We start from the raw sequence: 24,519 nt of genomic DNA on the forward strand, positions 1-24,519 counted from the left end.
CTGTTAAGGTAAACATGCTAGTTAATAATTACGTTGAGTGTTAGTCCGTAGAAATATTCACGTAAAGACTGGGCGTAACTTGTTTTCTTTTAGAGTGCATCTTACTCAGATTTGAACCTCGCCTTCTCAGCTATAACTCAAATGATATTCATCAAGGAAGTTACGTAAATTGACTGTTACATAACGAGTTAAGAAATTTTGTGAAAACTTGGACATTTATTATTACCTTAATTTTGCTGTTACTGTATAATATCACGTGATCGGGAGTCGTCGCGGGGCGTCGCCAGTGTAGCGGAGATACGGTTTCCAGCTTAAGTCATTTTTAATGTTAGAATCAAGACTTCTCGCTAGATCACTCTCGCGGTCCGTACAATATTCAAGCACCGAACGACGCTTTTTTCCATCTTATTTCCAACAAGCTCTTCCCCGGGACATCCCCCCCCCCCGTCTCTCACCCTTATAACACCAAGTGTTTTAATTAAAAACTCCATTAAAAGTAAAGCGCAAATTAAAAGCAATTCAGTTTTTTTTTTCTTCTTCTTAAAAGCCACAGAGAATCTCTAAAGCCCATCTCTCAAGTTTTCAATATGTTAAAGATTTCATTTTCAATTGCATTTCTTTGTTAAAAGAATTCCACTTGGATTATTTTTGCAGTCTTCGATTCAAGTTAAGTCTTGGTGTTGTTATTCAATAAAAAAATAAAAAGTAAAGACGTTTGGTATTACTGGACAGCAGCGCACTCTATGCAATTAATAAGACTGGCATAAGACTTAACAAACCGATAGTTATGTGACTGGCTGCTTATAACACGTGACTCAATATGGCTGCCTTGAAGCACGTGAATAAACAATTTAATTGCCATAAAAAATTTCCGTATCGGTGATAAAGCATAAAACAACAATAATAAAAAAAAAATACATATAGAGATGCTTTTAAATGGAGGATTACCACATTCTAAAATTTAAATTTAAGGGTTTCGTAGCTACTTACTGTTGCTTTATCATTTCCAACCAGCTTTGTAGGCTCTTAACGGTAAGTTGTTTTTAAGACCGCAAACTGTATTTTTTTTTATGATCGCGTGTGTTTGCAACAAAGTAGTTGATCGTAAAACCAAATATCATTAGCACGCAAGGGACGATAGCCGTTGCAAAACGTGTAGTTGGAAGTGCTATGAAACACAAAACGGCATAAGTTACAGGGAGGGTCTAAAACTAAATATGTTACTATTATAATAATTACTCAATATCACTATCGGGACTCGTTTTCTAAATAAATTGCTATTTTTACGACCCATTGAGGTTCCGAAGGTCGTATTCTAAAGTGATATTGGACTGCTTACACGTGATGAGAATTTAATGCCCAATAATGAAATAATAATGGACTCGTAATTGGTAATGATTCAATTTCATACCTGATCTAGCTCCACTTGATCGTCCTGGTTGCTGGCCTTTGCCAATTGAAAACATGATCAAGTAGTGAACAGTGTGATGGGTAAATAATTGGATAAAATGTGGTTCGGTAGTGTTAACGGTTGCACCAATTTCATTGTCGTTATGTTGTACAACTAATAAAACAATGATAGTGCTGCTCGGAAGAAATAAGGCCATGAGGCATTTCATTGTTTATAATAAAAAAAACAATTAATGCAGTAGCTCCACAAGATTTTCCACAAATTTCATAAATATATGTCGTAGCGGAATTAAAATGGTTTAATTTTCGGCTTAGGTAAAGTATAAGTTAGTTCGTAAACTGTTTTAGAAAACTAACTTAAAACACCACTTCAGGCTTTTAATAAGTATGGTAATTATAAATTCCTTTAGGGATAAAATTCTTCTACCACCTAAAGACATTCGCAAACGTCCATGCTCGCAGGGTAATGAGTCTACAATCGTTTGGGTCTACAAAGTGAAGACCGGAAACTTTATCCACACATCCAACCAGACCAGTTTTAACATATAATATACTTGTCATCAGTTTTATCAATGATTCAGCTTGCAACGATGCAGATCATTGTTTAGAGTCTATTAAGAAGTAAGACATACATGGTTATAACAATATAATATCGTTTGTATTTGACCCATAATTAAGTAAATTAATTTTCTAAAGTCCGCGCGGTTAGCCCAGTGACTATGCGCTTCGCAACCATATGCCTGGTAAAGGAGTGTCCTGGGTTCGATTCCCGTCGCCTACCTGAGGAGCCTAAGAATCTTTCTCAGACATAGCCAAGTTAGCCGGTCTTGGGCTTCAGGATTTTGCTCCCTTGTTTATCTGAAGTTTTTCCTCCTGCAAGCAGGCGAATCGTCCCCGTGAACACACGCATCTACAGACGTAGGATACACACCGGGAGGCATAGGGCTAGCCATCTTATCCTCGGGACGGGGACGGCTTAGAAGGGCTATCCTTTGCCCTTCTAAGCCCTGTTACGAGCCACTAGGCCTAATACGTGAAGAGAAGTATTTTCTAATAAAGATGAAGTATTTAGGATTCTAAGATTTTTTTATTGTAGTTCGATTTCAGCATTAAAAATTTTGTTTATATTTGGAGACAATTGTAGAAAGTTTTTCATTTGGTTACAGAATAGACTGAATTTAATATATATCAGTGTGTGTGTGTGTGTGTGTGTGTATTTGGCTAGATGGGGGAAGCAAGAATGCTTTCATATTCCCCGTTATCTGTAGAAGAAAATGTATGGATAGGGTGTTATTAAGCTATAAGCTCTGGTCATGGTGGGGTAACGGCAATAGCCGAGCCTCGGTTAAAACTTCAAATTGATACCTGAATTTATTAAATTTCTTGTTTAAAGAAATTATATATTCCCATATACAAATAGTAAAAAGGTGTATCATCTAATTATTAAAATCTTCGGATTAAAATAGTTGTAGAAAATCTTTTTAACTCGGCTACAAACTAAATTAAATTAGACAAAAATCTGTTTATGTGTTATCCTTTTTTTTGGGGGGGGGGGGAGAAGATAGTCATACGAACATTAGAATCATCTCATTCATAACCTACTGTGAAGGTTCTTAACATTAAAACAGACAAGTGTTAAGTCAAAATCTCTTCCTCATATTATCCACGAATGTCGAACTGTAATAACGACCTTGTAGTGACTGCTAAAAAAAAAAAAATTGAACAACGTTGCCCAGTTTACCTGACCTGCACACAACTGCTCCGTAACGAAGTAACCTCAGTCACGCGCCCTGACGGATGGAAACCAGTGGCGCGATTACAACTAATTCATGCCAACCCCTGAGCTAAGCAGAATAGCTGGTTTTGGGAGGAAACCATTCCATATACGGACGTTTTCTTTCTCTTTTGCTTCCTCCCCATGTCGTTTCCATAACAACGACTGGTGTCGCTTGTTTCTCCCCCCCCCCCCTCAACCAATCCGTTAGGGAAAACGCATAGATGTTGTTTCAAGCACTTGATGCGGATAAAAAAAAAAAAGTGAGGTCTTTTGGACCTCGCTACCTTCTGCTGTCCTTGAGATTTTTTTTTTTTTATGTAGTTGTAAAGTGTTTACTGAGGCCCACTCAGATCAAATGAGATAGCAAATTCTGAGAAGTACTGGAAATTTTGCAATAGTTCCAAGAAGACAGATAGCCTTTTATAAATAACCGCAATGATATTTTGTCGTTTAAGATTGTTTTCAAACTCGCATTCAAAAAAAAAAAAAAAAATCTTAAAGTTGTTTCCTCGTGTCAATCTCTTTTAAAAGTTGCTGGTGAGAATGTAAACATGCACGTGATTGGGATTGTGAGTGGCCACAATTTCTCTTTTGACAGCACTACCTTTAATCAGTATTAAATTACCAGCACGAATGTAATTCTTCACTCATCTGTGGCCACCATATTAGGACATTCCATTAACACCCAATTACCGAGTGCTGTGGTCGGGATGAGGGGGGGGGGGTTCCGTATATACGCAGGTCGCCGACCAACCATCCATCTCAATCGAAGGGTCGGGTTCGGCACACGTCAGTGTTTGAACCACTTGTCGTGCTGACAGCCGTTATATATAGCAAAGGGTTGAAGATAAGATCATCGGCACTTCAATGGGTTTCCGATTGAAACATGCCCCCTTTTTCATTTGCACGGATTAGTGGAGGATGCGTTTGCTTATTATCGTTCGCAGTTGTCTGTTTATCGTGCAACTTTAAATAGAAAAAAAAAAAAAATGAACTGAGAAATGTAGAATGCCGACCTTCCACTATGAAAGAGAGATCCTTTCTTAAGCCTAACTATTAGCGTGACGAATCCTAAATATGATTAAAAACGTTGCAGCCCTGGAAACCGGTTCTGTTTACTGTCAGTAAGATTGTTAACCTAGATTATAGTTTTATTGTATTTAAACACTGAATTTGTCTTTGGATGTATCCTTGACTCCCCCCCCCCCCAACCGTAAAGAAAACATTCCACTGTCAAGGTTTAGACTGTTTTTGCCTTCGTTTTGGTGACATCACCGAGTCGGTAGAGGGTGGTTACTAGTCCAAGACCTAGTAAGATACTTAGATGTTATCCAGAAGCAAATCAGAGGTTGTGAAACACTTCTAAAAATGACTTCGTTCTTCAAACATTTCACTCAATCACTTTATTATCTGAACTAGGGGGGAAATGACGCCCGTCTATCGTAACAGCTAGCATTCTAATTCCGGCAGCTTTGCACTTGTGCGTGTGCCCAGTGGCGCCTCCTGTGATAATAAACAAACGCCGTTTTTTTTTCTTTTTTTCTTTCCCTAAGAAAACGTGTAAAGAGGGCAGCAACAAGGTCAGACGAGGTGAACGTTTATGAATTGCATACTCCTCTATTTATAAGCGTGTCATGGGCAACTGTTGACGCCACCAAAGAGCGAATTTGGTGATAACACCGTAACCATCACTGTTACTAGGGTTGAGTACGTGCTCATGTTTGTCGTTCTAAAGACACACACACACATCATCTGTGTTGCTTGAACGTGAGCAACACTCAGACGAAGTTCCTCCTTTTGTAATACTAGAAAAACTCCTATAAGTACATCTTAAGTAGCTATCCATCGTTCGGTGTTTGAATTTAGTATTAAATTTCGAGCAGTAATTTTACTCAAAATCCAGTAGAATATACAGATAACTCGAGTTAAGTTTAAAAAAAAAATTCTATTTGCATATTGAAGGATTATTGAAGGTTGAATATTAGGATCAACTTACTATAACAATCCATCATGAAAGATTCAGAATTTAGTGTAGCATTAACCTGCTTAGATTAAAGACTAAACTGAAGAAAATTTTATGAGTTCGGATGAACAGTACCCGCAGGAATATCTGTAAAATAAGTACACAGAAGACATTAAGAGTCGGGTCTAGAATTATTAACGTCTTAGCGAGAATTCTCAAATTTGGGGATTCCATACTAGAACCGAGTTCGGATTTACGGCATCAGGAGTTCTTTGCATGAGAAGTGGCTACTGGAACAAAAGAAGAAACTAGCTTTTTGAATTCTGAGGCAGCAAAAGTGATGACATGTTTATGCCAATAGAAGATTTGGATTATTGTTAATCCAAGTCCAAGAAGGAAAATTTTTTTTCTAATTTGGAGATTAAGTGCTATTAAAATTTAAAGTAGGATTTGGTTACCGGAGAATATTAAGTTTTGGTATGTTCCATCTAAAACTGTCCACCTTTTTTCTTTTTTTTATTTATTAAACAATGCAACATCACATAAAATTGTCATCACATATATAAACAGGTGTTGCATTGCATTTGCACCAAATCTAGTATTTGTAAAATTATTTTTAATATTTTTTTTATTTCCCACCATCTATTTAATTCTGTTTTTACGACATATTCCTCCGTTTCTGTCATATTTGGTTATTTGAAATTTCGTTACAGGAACTCTACTCCCATCTAATATAGCACAGTGTTAATCACGTAAGCTCGGCCATGACCTAGTTGCGATGTGTACTTCAGAATTTGCGGAGAAATTCCGAAACGTTGCATTACTCGTATTCCAGTGGCTCGCATTATATTGATAAATTCGGTTAATATGAATAAGGTTTTAAAAGTCAACCGAAATCTCAGGCATTGAGTTCATTAAATATCGCAGCAAGCATTCCTAGACGAGATACATAGCTGTTAATCAACCGATAGCTCACTTTGTATGACGTCACAATGGTAGATTTCTCTCCATGGAAACTTGGTGACTTGATTGAAACCTTTTGGTTTGAGTTTGTCTCTTTCAACATGTGATATCCTGAATGCCTAGATAACAAACTACGTCCGAGTGACGCAAATGCAAGCAGACCACTGACCCTATCTTTATAGCAATTGGATAAAAAAAAAGAGAGTAAATAATGGACAATAATACACATCTGTGCCTCATGCAAAGAACTAATAATCGACCTTGGAGTGCGCAAATTTTATTTCGTGATATATATGTAGCGTATATGTGTGTGCGCGCGCACGCGATCTTCTCTTAATGATGAAAACATCTTAAGAACAAAATATTACACGACCTTCGTGCTATAACTACTTGTCACTAACTTTGGCAAATACACCATACAACTCGAGACTTCAAGAACAGCAATGGATGAAACGCGAGGCGTCAGTCAATAAAAAAAACCAGTTCTATCTTGTGTCTAATGACCTTGGTTAGCCATGAATAGCTTATGATAGAAAGAATAATGGCTGAATACAGTGGCAGAAAGGCTATAGAAGACACAGAAGTCGTGTGTGTACAACACCAAATTTCGAAGTGGTCAAAAACATTTTTTTTTTTTTCATACCCAGTACTGCCTTAAGTCTCCATTCCCCTCCCTACCCCTCTTTTCTCGATTACAGAGTTCGAGTAACAGTTATAATTCCCGCTTGGTTGCCCTCACACGGCTTCTCTCGCGGACAACAAAGGTCACGCCTCTGGGATATGTTAGAAAACGTCTGCCGATAACGCTTCCTGGTCACTGTGAACGCTCAGAAAAGGTCGGGTTGTTCATCGCCAGTGTTGCCCTGGATTCGTGGCAATGTCAACAAGTCATCGTTAGGGGTTAGTGGCGGATACCGATCAGGAAAATGCTAACCTAACCTCACTCCATTGTTTGATTTTAGTCATGTTGAATCATTTATTCATTATTATTAGGACCATCGATGGTCCTAATAATAATGCTTAATAATAGTCCTAATAATAATAATCCTTCTAAGCGATGGTTCGATCCCCCCCCCCCCCTTCTTTTCTTGTGTCTAAGGCCGATATATGAACAATCTTAACGGAGAGGATTGGTATTTTATTATAACTATTTTACTAAGAAAATTAAGATTAATGGAAAGAAAAATGAATAAATAAACGCAATGGTTTGTTTATTTATTTGAATAAATAAACAAACCATTGCAAATTCAAATTATTCTAACAATAATTTGAATAAATATTGAATGAGAGTTACGGAATTGAAGAGGATCACTGTCCCCCCACATAAAATAATATGTCACTAATATCGACAGATTTTAAGTGTAAAAATCTCCTCAATATTGTTGCTAACAAAACAGAAAAATTGAATGAATTGCACGTATATTTAGGCTTAATTTTCTCTTCTGTTGGAGATTATATCGAATACATAATTGTGTGTGTGTTTGCTGATTGCAATCTTGGAGAACTGCCAAGGCATCAAAGTCCTAATATTTATCTGTTGAGAAATTGTCTTTCCTCTAGAGCTTCTAATCTCTTTTCTGACGTTTATGAAAATAAATAAAAAATGTGGAATATACAAATAAAAATAATGGTACGAATAAAAAATGAGTTATGTTGGATCCATTGTTACCTACATATTAATTCCTTTTAGGCCTAGATGGTGTAAACTATTCTTCGAATGTTTCGTATTACAGGATGTTTAGTTTTTTTTTTTTTTTGATGAACTGTTGCATTAAAAATATACATTTCTCGAAATTTTTATTATTTGCTACTCTATAAAATATATATTTTTATAATATTCATGCCATCTATAGGAGCAGAAGGTGCTTTCTACACCTAGCACTGCATGCCGAGAAATACACATCTGAAACGTGTAACGACCACTGGGACACAAAAATGCTTCACGAATAGTTCGCAGCATCCCACTGTAAACAGCTTAATTTTCCTTATTCCCTGGTAGTGGAGTGAAGGTCATTTATCAGCCGTTTCACTTACGACCGTTGGGCTGTTAAGCAGATTTATCTGCTTGTCCTTGTCCACACCACTAATGAACCTTCTATTTCTACAGGGGCTGTTATGTCTACATTTCTAACTCCTTCTCCCTCCCTTCCCCCCACCTCGGTCTCTTTGTACGTGGGAGGTCACTTCCCGTTGGTTGTTTACCTGCACTCCTAGCCCATACGGCCGGGAAAAAACGACAAAGAGGTCAAAGCCTACAACTATTGCTTGCAGAGGACACACATCTTTCTCCTTCACTCCCGATTTGTTTTGGTGGACTGTGGTGGAAGGTTATAGAGGACCGGGGGCGTCCTCTTTGTCTTTATGATGTGTTTTTTTCCCTTTGCAAAAGAATTCCGATTGCGGTGAGGAGTAAGGAGCTTCCAGACAGGCGACAGCTTTACATGTAAGTTTGTACAATTCCATAGCTGGTGTTTTTCAGTAGCTGTATTTCCCCCCCCCCCTCTTTTTTTAAGATCCCCCAGTAGAGGATGTGAATGGATTTAGTATCTTTGTTATTTAGTGAATGTATTTAGTATCTTTGTTTGTACACACAACTACAAAAAATAATATTATACAGGATATATGTGATAATACACCAAGGTTTTTTTCTGCGACTACTACATAAAGTAGTGAAATACGATAAATCAACCCCGGATTGGTTATATAGATCAGTGCTTCCCAAACTTATGGATGTAAAGGGCCCCTCGGAAAAATTAAAATATTTCACGGCTCCCATCGAAAAAAAATCGTAATACAGACATATATTATAATATTTATTGTATTTATATTCAATACAAATTGCAAAAATCAAATGCAAATATTACATTTTTAGCATCTTACAGACACATTTGACATCTTAAAACATTTTAAATTTATTTTCATCGTTTCACGGGCCCACAAGGCGGCCGCGACCCACATTTTGGAAAACGCTGATATAGATGATGTCCAAGTAACTAATGTTACGAGTTTATGGTGTCCTTAAATTGCTTGGTGTTGTGTAAAATGATAAAGGCAAGATTCTGAAAGATCCTTGCCATATCAGTTTAAGACCAACTAAATTCATAGCTAAAATGAACCAAACAAAATTCATTTTATTTTTAGAGACAACCAAAATATGCCTTTTTTAAGTAGCATTTCCAGGCACTGCATATAACTTCTTTTTATCCACTATATTAATAGTTTTTCAGAACCAGTTGACAGGCTGCTAGTATTGCAGTTTCAATGCTTGCTTCATAATGTCAATACTACTGCTTGGCGCCTAAAAACACAGCTTTTAAGTACGCCTACATCAGACAAACAGATGGGTAAAGAGTCGGAAAATTTTTACTTCCTGATTCCACTATTTTGTGCCATAACATTTAATAGTGTAGTTGTTTTACTTCAGTATTATTATTTCTTTTTATCGTTATTAATTTTTGGTGTGTAACGTAAAATAAAATTTGAAAAGATGTGTCCTAGATAGGTGTTGGTAGAAGTTGTACTACGCGTTTTTTTTTTTTTAATTTTTTTTAGGTGCTATGTATTTATAAATACAGTGCTTTTAAATAGCTTGGCATAAAGTGCGCATTGTTTTCTAACATATCACTTCACAAATACGTCTCAGTTTCATTTCAACTGGTGTAAAAACGTTTTGCAAAGTCATGCATATTTTAGAGAAACGAATCCATAGAATGTTTTTGTGCAAACTGATACACATGCGTGTTTCAACTCTCTGGTAATTATTATATTATATACATATACATACAAGCGTGATGACGTATTATAACGCGCAGACGATCTTTTTATGGGTATGTTGGCATTTTCATAAATTCTGTATCTAAACCAAAAACAGGTATGTTTGCTGTTATGGAGAAAAAATAGTTTAAATTAGAATATAACAAAAATCATGGCAAATATATTCTAGTATTTTATTGTAGCAAAAAATTATATATACTTTTTTTTTTTCAATTTAAATATTAAACTCTTGAGTTATTAAAAATAAGCGGAAAGAAGGTAGGATTTGTAGGATTTTTAATATCCATTCTGTTGTAAATGTCGTATATCTGCATGTTAATGTACAGGTGCGCATACACATAATAAACAAACCTTCGCTGGTTTTACTTCCTTGTGGAAGGCAATCCATAATTTTCACTAGTAAAGTAAAGAAAGGTAGGGTGTACTGATTGCCCAACCAATGCAGTCCCATGTTGCGTGACTACAACTACTTTGTAGCTCTCTCTCTCTCTTAACCAACTTATGCTATTACATCACTCTATTTAGGACATGGTGTCGAATGATTACATTAATTTGTTCGAGATAGAGAAAAACATTAAAATATTAATTAAAAAAAGCATATAGTTATTTCTTGTTGTTACATTTTCTTAAACCAGGACGTTTGTTCTAGCTAAGCATGTTTTAAAGTTTTCGTACGAGAAAAGGTGTAACTACGCAACAGGTACCTTAATAAACAGCGCACTTTGTACTATTCACTCCCTCCTCTATTACCATCCCTTCTTCCTTCCTTTTGTATCTCAAATCGGCGGACATGTTGTCATAGAAGACGACCTTGGCAGCGTTTGGATTCAACCAGTTGGGGGTCATAACTCAAAACGAAGATTGTACAGATAATGTACAGCTTTTTCCTGAATTTGCCGTATTTCGGAACAGCAGCTGAATGCAGATTTTTGTCAATTGTAATTAGATCTTGAAAAAAAAAATATGTATTTTCATTTACGATTCCTTTTTTTTTTTAAACAGCACAATTCCTAAAATTATATTAATCCAGACTTTATTTGTATTTTTTTAAAATTATTTTTTACTTTATTTGTATTTTCATCTTATAGACAAACATTTTACCGTGATAAATTTGCGCAAAGTTAAATCTACTATATTTATGTATACATCCGAAAGGCTTCGATTTGGCATAAGTACATATAATAGAATGGAGAATATTATAGATCCAAACATTTTATAGCTACATATAGAAACCATAGCCTATAAACCCGTATATTCATCTTTTATTAGTGCTTAAATTAGGTCTCGCTAACAAATCTCGAGAACAGAACTCTGTTCAATAACATAAACTTGGTGCTTAATAATTACTAAAATATAGAGTTGAAAGCTTGAATTTGGCATTAGTAAAGAAGAATATTATGGATCCAGCCATATTTTATAGCCAGATATAGAAAGCATACCCTAGAAATCCGTATATTCATCTTTTATTAGTGCTTAAATTAGGTTTTGCTAACAAATCTCGAAAGCAAAACTCTCTATCCAATATCATAACTTGTCATAAATTTGGTATCTAATAATTACTAATATATAGAGTTGAAAGTCTGAATTTGACATTAATAAAGAAGAATATTATGGATCCAGCCATATTTTATAGCCAAATTACAGAAAGAAATTTAAAAGTTTCGAAGATCCTTGATGTCATTTTTAATATATAAAGGTCTGGATTGTATCGTATGCCTTCTGTTGAATTCCGACATAAAACTTAGATTATTAAATCAGCATCCAGAAATGTTGATTTTTTTTTTTTTTATTTGCCTGTTTCTTAGTAACGTCCCCACCGGGGGGGATGACTTATAGGGGGTCATTATCTTGCATTGAGCACGCCACTGGCTGCTCAGCAACATAGTGTTATCCATTATGTAGTCGTCTTTGCCATATGTCAATTCTCCCAATGGAATTTGGCACGCTATTCCGGACTTCTCTTTTCCCCAAGCCTTACAAGATAAGTAGAATCGATAAATGTTGCTTAGGAGCCTCTATCTTTTGGTTTAAATGTGTGTTTAGGTTCTCTTATGATTTTTTGATTCGTAACAGAAGCATAACGCATACTGAGAACAATTAGCTCGTATATTAACCTGCTCATATATAACTACGCATGCGCCAAGTACACGCACGCGCAGTTACCTGCATATAGTTTTCGTACATGTATTCTGCAATGAATGGACTTTTTGCAGTTTGCAAGGAAATTATTATTATATACGGGTGTCTACATGGAGTCAGAAGACTCATCGGAATGGGGAAAAAATGAAATGCAGATTTTGGTAATATTAGTTGATATGAAATGTCCTTGGATGTAATTTCTGCAATGGAAATAATTTACTGCAAGTTATGCAAGCTAAAAATTAAAAGAAAGTCTCATAACTTCCCTAAATACTGCTGTTTCATTCAGTAAATCACCATTGCAGAAACTTCCATCTGTCAGTTACGAAACAGGATATTTCATAATCTAGGTACCGACATACTCTCAACTTGAGTTATGTGATATTCTGTTTGAATGTTCGCTTATATTCAAAGACAAGATTATCAGTATTAAACGAGTAGGACAAAAAGATCCGTTAGCTCCTATTGATTGATGTCTGTTAACACTTTGATAAGTCGATTTATTATGAGAATCGCTGAGCGTTTACAGATGTATAATAGCCAGTAGCAAACACAACACTCACAATCAATACTTCCGTTTCTGCTTCACCTAACTTCGGTGCACAGGTACATCCCGTGCAACTTACTCTAGACATGAATGCACTGTCATCGAGCATTCGAATTGGAAATTTTGAACGAAAAAAAAAAAGTGTGTGTGGTTCTTCATTGGGACGTTTGTGTTCAGATAAGCTTGTTGCGAGGAATCTGTCAAAGCCTTGCTATTAATCTCTCCCTAATCAAATATTGAACCTGATGAACGTGAACAATCAGTGAGTGTGAAGCCATCTTGCATTATCTTCTGTATATTATATTTACTTAATTTCAAAAGAAACAATATTTGGTGTTTTGAGAAGTGTTTGTTTCAGCCATTTCTGTACGAGCGCGCATGCTCATTGTATAAAGCAGTAATTTCTCAGCACCTATCCCGGAAATAGTAAAAGAGGTCGCATTTCCCGTTCTCCAGCGATACGGTTGCTGTGGTAACAGGTGCAGCGAGCCAAGTTGTGGCTGCGTGTGTTTGTCCAAATGCCACCTGTTTTCTCATCCACCAAGGCGCGCGATCTCTCTCTTGCGCGCGCCTAAAGTGCTAGCCTTACATGAGACAGTGGCCGACGCAAGAGATCACGATGAAGTGCAACTCGAGTGGCTTTGGGCAACGTGCCAGTTGAAAAGGGAAAATACCAACCATCCACATTCTGACTGGGATGGATATGCAGTATTTTAGCTTACTTTGTTCGGCTGTAAGAATGTGTTTCATGATCGCGTGATGGGGTTTCACATTTCGACTAGAAAAGACTTCATACTTCCTACATTTGCCTTTCCCATACTTATTCCTTCTTATTAAAGACCTTTAGTCTAACCGAACAATAGGGCAAAATTGCATGCTTGTTTAAGTAGTTTTGTTAGAGCTGCAAGGCACTTAATAAAGTCTCTGTTTCTGCCAAATAATAGCAAACCAGTACAATAACAGCTGTGCACATGTAAATTATTATATCTAATAACGTTAAACTGCTGCAATTTTTCAGTAGCTTCCGATTGGGCAATTAGATTTTTTAATAATTTTGCATTCCTCCCCATTGTTTCATTGAGTGAATCATCTGCTTTATAAATCCAATCACTTCACTCCATTGTTGAAGACCAGATACAAGAAGTTAAGTTTAGATAGTCACATCTCTATCATGTCCTTCCTTCTGTTCAGTCAGATTGACACTGACTTCCTTTCCACGCCAGAAGGTTCAGTATCGCAATAATTCTGCAATGATGGTGGAGCAGGTGCTGGAAGTTGTAAAGAACGGGGTACTGGGTTTAAAGCACATTCTAAATTTGAATGAGATATCAAATGCTTCTTCATAGAAAATCCAGACATATTCGTATTTAAGAAGTCATATGTTGCATGATATTTTGGCTTGCAACATATGAAAGCATAACAGGATATAGTCATTGAAGGTGGTCAAATTCTGAACTGTTGACTATATCCTGTTATGCTTTGCAGTATCTATGGATTTTTGTGTGTGTGTGTGTGGGGGGGGGATATGCGTAGTTCAATTTACGTTTTCAAATAGTATTATAGATCAGAAAACAATTTTTGTTATTATACAAGTTCTTAGTGTGTGTTTTCTAAGGATTGTGTACATTTGAAACGAATGGTGTAGTAGACAGGATTCTCTGTTTATAAAGCCATCTGCTTCGTAGACTTGTAAATATAAAAAACTTATCTGACATCTTCAGACAGCCACACTCAGCAGATGTCTTAGTCTTATCTTTTTTTTCCCTTCCTCTTTTGTTGTTGATGTTGTTGTTGTTATTGTTTGTTTCTTGCAGGAAAGAGAAAGAGATTAATTCATCTGCCAACTCACTTTGTAGCCTTGGTCATTGTTTTTAAGTTATGTTGATCTGTAAAAATTTTACAGATCAACATAATATATGCTGACAAAGATCTTTTAGTTGGCAATACTGGTAGTATGGTAATTCTAATAGTCAGCTATTTGTCGCATCAATTGATTTGGGTGATTGTCTGTTATGTGAAGAATTTTTCTGCCATGCCTATCACGTGGGTCTCGATATCTGGCAGGTTGGCTTAACCTGTTCTTTTCTCGGATAAGTTGTTTTATTTCATCCGGGAGTCTGTTTGGCGATGCACGTGTGTTTGTTACATAAGATATTGCTGTTAATATTTGTTTTTCAAGGGTTTCAATTTGTTTTTTGAATGCTGAGGATATTTGGTTCCAGTTGATAAAGGTGGTGGTGTCTTCATTTAGGTCGAGTGGTGATTAGTTGCAGTATGATGGGATTGTGTTCAGAACTCATATCGTTGATCGCCTGTACCATATTTATTCGAATATAACTCGCACCCCTGTTTTTACGTTACGAAAACAGAAATTAAAAAGTTTCGCATATGTCTCGCATACGAAAAAAAAAAAAGTTTAAACGAGTTCAAGTAGGGGCGATAGTAACTCACTCCCCACAGTAAATAACAAGCTTTCCCCAATAGCCACTATGCTACAGATGCAAAAGAAACGAGTAGTTTTACTGTATCACTGAATAAGGTAGAGAGACATTTGCAGTCTGTGTAATATATTTCTCAACAGTTACAGACAACTGGGATAAAAATGGCACTAACTAATGAATCATGTCCGCTCCCACAGAATCTATGCTGTATAGATTCGAGCTAAACCATATGTTGCACTGGCAAACACAGTATCTAACTAAAAACTATTGTCCAATTTTCGATGTCATTAAGACATCACAAAAGCCGAAGCGGCACTCAAACAACCAGCAATAAAATTCAATGGGGGGGGGGGGGTTGAAACTTTGTGTGAGTTAGCCCAGTAATAAAAGTTCCATCAGAACGATGGGTAAAGCACCACCCCTTCATGAACGTGTTAAAACTAAGAAACATATAGTGAATGTTGTTATGGCAATTTCAGATAATATGGAATTCGGTTGATGAGAATTAACATTTCAACTCAACAACTGTCGGCTTGCCTTTGTTGGTTGGTTGGGCGATCTTTTGTTAATACCGCACCAATCATATGCACGTCTTCATAGCTGCTATATCTCTACTGGCCTACCATTGCTGTCTGTTTCGCGCTCTGCTTTTACTTCTTATTAGTCATTCGTGAAGGATTGTTCATTACGTATCTCAAGTCTTGTAAATTACTGGTAATTTTTGCGTGAACTAATGGGAAAGAAGATGACGCTATTTGGGTAGGGTACACACAAGGAAACCGCTCTCGAAGCAGAAAATAGGAGATTCTTGGTATGTTATACCCATTTTCAGTTTTTTTCTGAAAACTTTAATTTCCGAAAATTCTCGCATATATCTCGCACCACAATTTTTTAGCTTTAATTTTGGGAAAAAAGTGCAAGTTATATTTGATAGCCGTATGCCACGCTCTTTAGTATTCCTATATCTGGTATGTCTGGACGGCCGGTAGCTCCGTAGAATGTAGACCCATGAGTTGAGTAGTCTGTCGATGTTTGAATTTTTGGTGCTCCAAGTTTGGTGTTTGGCAGTAAAATCTTCGGCTATGATCACTGCTGTATCTGCATTCAGTAGTTCTTCAGGTCTGATTCTAGGAGTTTTTTATTTATTTATTTAGGGGGTGGGGGATTGTAGGCTGCAGATATCTTCAAACTGTTTGTGTTTTCCATGTGGACTTCGATTCCTGTTGTTCACTTTCTGGGGTTTAGCGAATTCATTGTGTTTTATTCCTCTTTTGATGCATTGGCTGTGCCTCCTCTTGCTTAGGATCTGTTCGTGCAGTAGATGATATAGTTGTTGATTTTTAGTATGTCGCTTGGGCGGAGATGTGTTTCGTTGATGAGGTTAATATCATCTTGGGTCTCTGCTGCAAATTACTGTGGTGAGGTAGGTTTTCTATTGTGTTATTGAGGATTGTTGAGAATAGTAACTGAGTATGCTTAAAGATGATGTCCTTGGCTTCTTTTTTTTGGGGGGGGGTCGAATTCTGATAGCATTGTTCTGATGCAGTTTGCTAAATTTGACCTGTCAGGTTTACTGGAATTTTGGGAGTAGTTTAATCGTGGTATGGGGGTGTCTTGGGGGTAAGTTGGTCTTGGCGTAGCTGTCTCTGCGTAAGATCTTCCGTTTGTTGTGGAGGTCGTGGGTTGCATGGTGGTTCTATGTTCTTGTAGAGGTTTACTGATTTGGGATAGAGTCTTTTGGTTCTGTGGGAATGCCGTACAGCCCCTGTAGTTTGCAGGGTGTGGGCCTCCGCAGTTTGCATGCTTTGCTGGTTGTGTGTGCGTGGTTTTTGGCATTCAGTCATTGCATGTTTGCCACCACATTTAACGCATCGGTAATCTGCTTTGCAACAGCGTTGTGCATGGCCAAACTTTTGGCAGCGATGATGATTCAGTCTTTATGACTAAATCGCAAATAGTTTGGAGATCGTAGTTGTGTTTCTAGTCCTTGCTGATTTCAAAACGCCATATCCCCCAGAATTAAAAGTATGGCGTTTTGTTGGCTCTGTGCATGCGGCTGACTTCGACTGGTTTGAATCCTTTGTTTTGGAGGCTGTGACTTCTGTTGATATTATCCATCTGAGCACTATTTTGAGGTTCTTCTCGCTGTTGAGTGCGAATGTGTGGTAGTAGGTTTGCTGTTATATTGGAAATTGGTTAGTTTCCTGTATTTGGTGGAGGTTTTTGGTTGGATGCGTATTCCTTCTTCTGTGTTGGTGGTTTTCGTAGATGTGACTTCTAATGTTCTGAGTGAAGTCACAACAAATGTCCAGTGATCTTTGGTTCTTAAGATGACCGGCGATATTCTGTCTTTTGGGTTTGTATCGTTGTCAGTATCCATTTCAATTGGTTTGGGCGTGTCTCTGGTAATGGAGATTTTCCTCTTATTTTTGTACGTTTGGAATTCCTTCTGTGTGTGTCTTCTGTATCCGGTACAGGGTAGGCATTGGTTTGGAATTTTTCCGCATTCTCACAGTTTGGTGAGTGGTCTGAGCTCTATTGTTTAGTGATATGCTCTCGTTGTTTGGGTCTTCCAGATTGTCTTCTGTGGCGATTGTGGGAAGAAATGTCTTGTAGAGTTTTTTTTCCTGCCTTGCCAATTGTTATTAAGTACTTTCTTTCCCCTAGTCTTATAAATTCTTGATATACGTCGTCGAATTTAGTTGCATCTAGTAGTTTTTCCATATCTAACAGTATTATTTTTAGAGCTCAGAAAAACTTTCTTACCTGTAGTTGCCTTGATTGGAGGTATTTGTATTGCTTGTGTGTTCTTTACTACTCCGTGTTTGTGTACGCACGCACATATACACTCTATAATATCCTGTTACAGTATATGGGTTCTTTCAAAGAATCATAGCATAAAGCAAGGCAGACACTGTGGTTTTTGTGTATATAAGTTGGTCCCTTGTTATTTTATACTTTAGAGGTGTAAGTAATATTCCCAAAACTTGACGTTCTCTATGAAAAAAATCATGCTTCTATCAGAATTTTGCTTCCATTCTATTCATTTTCTATTGCAAATTAAATTCCAGTGTTCATCCAGAACGCCATCATATATAATGATTGCTCGGTGTTAAGTTCTTAAAAGAACTGGGCGATGGACTGAGTCCTTGACTCTTTATCCCGTCATCTGAATGAAGAAAATCTGTGTGGATGGGGTGTTATTGAGTTAAAAGCTTTAGTCATGGCTGCGTAATAACAGCAATAGTCGAGCCTCAGTTAAAACTTCACTGGCTACAGCATTGCTATCCGTTACCCTAGAAGTCCTAAAAATGACTCAGATTGAACCTTACGGTCTCCTCCACCAAGCTCCTAATCACTCGGTGTTAGTCTTTATAAGGACTGGCTTAAAGGGACGAAGCAAGAATGCTTTTTATCTTCCCCGTTATCTGTAGAGGACAGTGTAGGGATAAGGTGTTATTGAGCTATTAAAGCTCTCATCATGGCAGGAGGGTAACAACAATAGCCAAGCCTCAGTTAGAACTTCATTGGTTACAGCATTGCCATCCATTACCCTCCAAGGGTATTAATCACCCATCTCACGGTCGATTCCATAACCCGCTCGGTGTTAGTTCTTAAAAGAACTGGGCGATGGACTGAGTCCTTGACTCTTTATCCCGTCATCTGAATGAAGAAAATCTGTGTGGATGATATGTTATTGAGCTAAAAAGCTCTAGTCATGGCTGGGTAACGGCAATAGCCGGGCCTCAGTTAAAACTTCATTGGCTACAGCATTGCCATTTGTTACCCTGGAAGTCCTAAAAAGGACTTTTCTCCGTCACCGAATATCCATTCATATACTTGCCGCTCGGCGTTAATCTAACAGCGGTCTTATATATAGTGTTATTATTCTTTATTACAATAGCTGTAAATAGATCCAGCTTATTTATTTATTTGTATTTTTATTTTTTTTAAATATAGCTATAATATAACTATAACATGTTATAATATAATTTTGATTTGTTTAATTTTGCCATTAATGGATTCACTTTGTTAAGGACATTTGAATAAAATGAAAAAATTACCTCAATTGCTCTACTACAGGGTTTTTTTTTTTTTTTTTGCAAATCTTGAAATTTTTATTAAATTCCATTACCAGGGTGCAATACGCTTCGAGTATCTTATAATAATAATTACAATATCATTTGACACAATTCAAAATTATTCGTTTCATAATTAAAGCTCGGGCGCAGCATTAATCGACCTTGCCCTTAGCACGACTACTCGATACACGTGCTTCGTATTAAAATCGCACTATTGTCATTACATAATATTCATCTTTCATCATTTGACTCTGATGTAATTCATTATTATTCAGCGCAATTTCTCCTTCTAATATAAATATGTATATAGAATTTTCCTTCAAATGATATAATGTACTAAATAGTACTTTTTTTTTTTTAATGAAGAAGATTTGTTATAATTTATTTGCGTTATATATTCTCCCACCTTTTTTCTTTTCGAATAGTATATATTAATGAGTTACTTAACTTCAAGTTGTTGATTATCTTTTTGTCTAATAGTTTTGGTTTTGTTTCTTGTTTCTACGCAAGAGGTTGCCTCAAAAACGAATAATAATAATAAATGTTTTTTTTTTTTAAAAGCTATTTTCGTTTTTGTTTTCATTGCAAGTTTGTGCAGTTTACGGCACGAATTTCATTCTTGTATCTTGTATTAATCACACCTTTGAGTTTGCGTCATTCTATATGCACCGCTACCGTGTGTGTAGGTTGCTTTGTAGTTTATGCAGTTAATTTTAACGTGTGCAGATTTAAAAATAATTAAAAACAAATATGCACTCATAAGGATCTACAGTGCTTCACTCTTTAGGTTGTCACCCCAGTACATTTTCTTTTTTTATTCTACGAATAAAACTTAACCTTCCTATCGAGGTTCACAGAAATTTTCACCAAGAAAGCTGTCAGGTATTTCCGTAAACACGGTTTGTATGTGTGTGTTCCGAATCGCCGCGAAGGTCTATGAACTCATTATTCTGTTTATTCATCCTTTTAATAGGCGTCCTGCCGGTCTGTAGAGGTTAAAACTTGGATATCTCAATATAGTTTTTTTTTTTAAACTCTTTGAAAGCAACGTACTATAATTATTTAAAAATAAGATTTCATTTATTTAGATTTAATTTTTAAACTGATTCCAAAAAAAGGGGGAAAGGCATAATTTATTCGTAAATAATGAGTTTATTGATGGGAGAAATCTCAATGGAGATGCCTCTGTAATTACAATAAATAAATAAATAAATAATTATTTAAATAGTTGATTGATCTGTGCAGAAGCAATTGTGTGTGTGGGTGGGTGGGGGAGGAAACTGTTTTTTTTTTTTTTTTTGCACATGTACCTCAGAAAAATCGACTGTAGAATTCATCTCACTGAGCAGTACGAATGTTAGGATTTAGGATCATAAGATGGTGGCAGTTGCCTGTTGTATTTTCTAAAATAACATCTGGACATCAGTAGTCATGGTTAGCTTTTGTTGAGCGTTGTGGGCAGAGAAACCGGCTGCCAGTCAGTTCCCATAAAGTTAGCCCATAAATATCCGCTTTGGGGAATAGGGTTTTTATTTTTAATTCATTAATTTTATTTTAATTAATATTTAATTAGTTATTTAATAATTACCAGCGACAGCACAGGATTCAGATTATTATTATTATTATTTTTTTTTTGGTTAAAAATATGTCGTATACTTAGTAGAAGTTTCTGCCATCAGTGTTTTCAAAACCAAAACTGGTGACTTAACAAAACAGACACCAGATGTTTACACACGCATGCAATTAACAGTCATGATACAACTCATGGTCACGTTTATTTTCCTGAAAAAATAATATCTACCAACGTTGTCAGGAAGTATTTATTATTAAGACGGACTTGACGTTGCAAATTACAAATCTGGGCATCTAATACAATAAAGCAACGATCTAGAGTGTATTGAGTTTTAGAACCTTGTGCGTATGATACACACTCCCGTTTTTCATTACTATGTCAGGAGTGTGATGTCAGATCATTAATAACTCGATTGTATTCCGTCTGCGTTAAGGTCACAACATTTTCAAATTTCTTGAATGAGACAGATAGCAGAACTATTTAAAATATTCTAGACTGCGTCCCCAGTACTGCGCATGTCATGACGTCATGAGTAGAAAAAGTTAAAAGGAGTATCTTAAAACCAAGTAAAGCGTTGTATCACGTGATAGCAAATCAACACAGTAGTGTCGGTTTCATGAATGCCACTTTCAATATGCAATTTACGCCTAAATTTATATGATCAAAAATGCAATTTAATTGAAACTAAACCGTTCTGTTTTGATTATATCAAAACAGATAACCAGAACGGTTTTTATAATATCAAAACCTCTTTTTTTCAAGATCAACAAACAAAGATTAAATACAGATCATCATTATATTCCTGTGATATATCAAATCATAATTTCTCGCTTATTTGTCGTAAAATCTGACATTAAATTCTCTCAATCCTAAATTAGTCTTGTTCTTTACCAATTTATCCTTCAACTTTTGTTTGTCTCAACTATTGTTGCAAAATCTTTCCTAGAACACTCATTAAGGAAATTCTTGTGTAATTCTCATATTCAGTTGAAATTTTCCTTTTATATACATATATGTAATAGAGAATTTTACTCCAGTCATACGAGAATTGACCTTTTGATCTCACCTTGGGAATTATGCAGGGTAGTCACTGTAAAACTTGTTACCTTCGTATACCTCAAGCATTTCAATGTGGATATCATAATCTCCAGTTGTCTTTTTTCTTTCTTTTTCCTACTCTAATATTGATATGTACTCCTGATTGTATAATTTTCAAAATAATTATCCCCATATCATCTTTATCCCTTTGTTGCAGTTGCGTCTATTTCAAAGCCTTTGCAGCCCTCAGAAACATTTTGCCGCCTTCATGATATTTAACTCTTTATTCGAGTAAAAGTACTCGACTTCTACTCTCGAACTATAAAAAATAAATGAAATAATTAAACTAAATGTGGTAAATAAACTAAACATGCAGTTTAATTGCCATTTGGATCCTCTGTGCATTGAACAATAAAATTGATTTTCTAAAGTTATTTCCAACACCAAAATTTAACTTACATCACAGAGTTTATAAAAAAAAAAAAAAAAAAAAAAAAAAAAATGAAAAGTTATTACCTGCCTGGCTTTTTTTATCATGGTAGAGGAAAAGATGGCGTCTCGTGTGTTAGTGTTTCGTGTCGTGTATTATTGATATTATTGATGATGAATTGTGAATTTGATTGATATGTTTTTAGCGATTTATATTTATGCTTATTCATTAGTAATAGTAGTTAATTGCTTGCTACCATAAACAGTCACTTTATTTTCCATTGTGCTTTATCCAGGTAAGTCATTTGTAATTACAAGGGCGATACGCTAGGCTTACAGCCGCTAGTATCGCCTTTGTTTGTTTCTTATAGTGACATTTTATTGCAGGTAGACACCTAAGACTGTCTATGGGATTTGCTAGTGGACCCTCAAAAGTCCACAGGATTATCTTTACCTGCTCGGGACACCTGAGAAATCTCTACTCTTTCTCCATCTGTGTCTTGAAATGACAAAACTTCTGAATGAGACCAAATTCGAGGAAATATACAAGGAATTCCTCAGACTAGGAAAGCTGCTGAGTGATAATTGGCCGGGAAAAGTGAAATTGTATGACACGTCCCCCCCCCCCCCCCGAATGTGTCTCAGACGTTGTCGCTGAGGATCATTTAGAATCGGTGCCTTATACTCCTTCAGACTTTGTAGAAGTACGCGCACGCAAAAAGCGAAGAACAACAGATGAACCGCAATGACACTACTGAAATGGAACAGGATTCTCAGGGTTCGGACGCCGCTATTTCTCAGACAGGTTTCAGTAGGGTTTGATAGGCTGAAATGAAATGAAAAGAAAAGGTGCCTCTGATCATCCTCAGAGAAAAGCATAAGTGGGCAGCTTTAAGATCCACGATGTCCAATTTGCATATCATATTGGCTTCATTAAGGCCAAAAACATGGATGAAGGCATAAAGATACAGCCAGCAACAGTGACAGACTATAGAAGGTTGACCAAAGAACTGTACGACAGAGGCATCCAGTATCATACCTTTGTGCTCAGCTCCGAAAAAAACTTAAAAGTAGTCCTTCGTGGTGTCTGTGAAGACATTGACACAGCAGAAATAGCTGCTGACCTAAATTCTCAGGATCTGCCTCCAGTCAAAGTCAGCAGAATGTACAAAGCAGACAAGACTCCCATGCCATTAGTCCTTGTTGAGATTCATAAAATATACAAGGATATTTACAACTTAAAAACAGTCTGTGGTCTCATCGTCACACCGGAACCACTCCGTAAAAGATCATCTTCTGGGCAGTGCCACAGGTGCCAGAAGTTTGGCCATGCCCAGAATCTATGCAGAGCGGAATATAGATGTTTAAAATGTGGAGACAGCCACCCAACCAATACCCGCACAAAGCCGAGAACCACCTCGACCACATGTGCCAACTGCAGTGGCCCTCATCCTGCGAACTACAAAGGATGTACTCAGCACCCAAAGAACAGACGGATGGAGGCAATCAATCAGCCCTCCTCCTTCAGTACAAGAACACCAGAGGCCCAGACATCAAAACCGGAGACTCAGTCGGAGACCTCCAATAATAGAGACACCCGAAAGCAAACAAGAAGCTATGCCCGTACGATGTGACCCGTACAATTAGACCAATTTCAGAACAAAATCAACCAACAGCACCTAAAAACCTAACAGCTGTTATTACGGCCTCACTAGCAAACATGCTACAAAATTTCAGCCTATCAAACCCTACTGAAACCTCCACTAAAAGATTTCTTCGTGAAACACAGGTCATCCTCACAGCTCTCATAAATGAATAGTAACAAACTCATTCCAGCATCTCTTCAGATAGTTGCTTGGAACGCAAATGGCCTTAAAAACAAATTTGGAACTCCGACACTTCACATCTAGGTATCAACCAGATGCTATTTTAATCAGTGAAACTCATTTAAAACCCTCAGACAATCCTACAATAAGGGGCTATCACCTATACAGAAATGACAGACTATTCTACAGAGGCGGTGGCACTGCCATCTTCATTAAAAACTACATTAAGCACCACTCTGTGAGTATTCATTCAACCACTAACCTTGGGATCACAGGAGTGGAAGTAGTCACCAGCTCCACTGGCAAACTGAAAATCTACTCACCTTACAACCCACCCCATAAATCTCTACTTCACTCTGATCTAAATGCCATCTTATGCATCAGAGAGCCCACCATTATTGCCGGGGATCTGAATTCCAAGCATCCTGCGTGGAATTGTACAACCACAAACAAGAATGGTCGCATCCTTTACAATTACTTAGGATCAAGCAACGCTGTTGTGGCAGGCCCCACCGAACCAACTCATCTCAGTACGTTCGGCACTGCTGACATCCTGG

General features: G+C 36.8%; 1 protein-coding gene across 5 annotated transcripts in view; it reads left to right on the plus strand.

The window, feature by feature from the left end:
• Positions 1 to 24,519, plus strand: part of LOC150095860 (zinc finger MIZ domain-containing protein 1-like) — a 383,815-nt gene that overhangs the window by 210,712 nt on the left and 148,584 nt on the right. The window lies entirely within an intron of this gene.

This window comes from Typopeltis vanoorti, chromosome 19, assembly GCF_054136105.1.
Source record: "Typopeltis vanoorti isolate ZY-2024b chromosome 19, IOZ_Tvanoo_1.0, whole genome shotgun sequence".
NCBI lineage: Eukaryota > Metazoa > Arthropoda > Arachnida > Uropygi > Thelyphonidae > Typopeltis > Typopeltis vanoorti.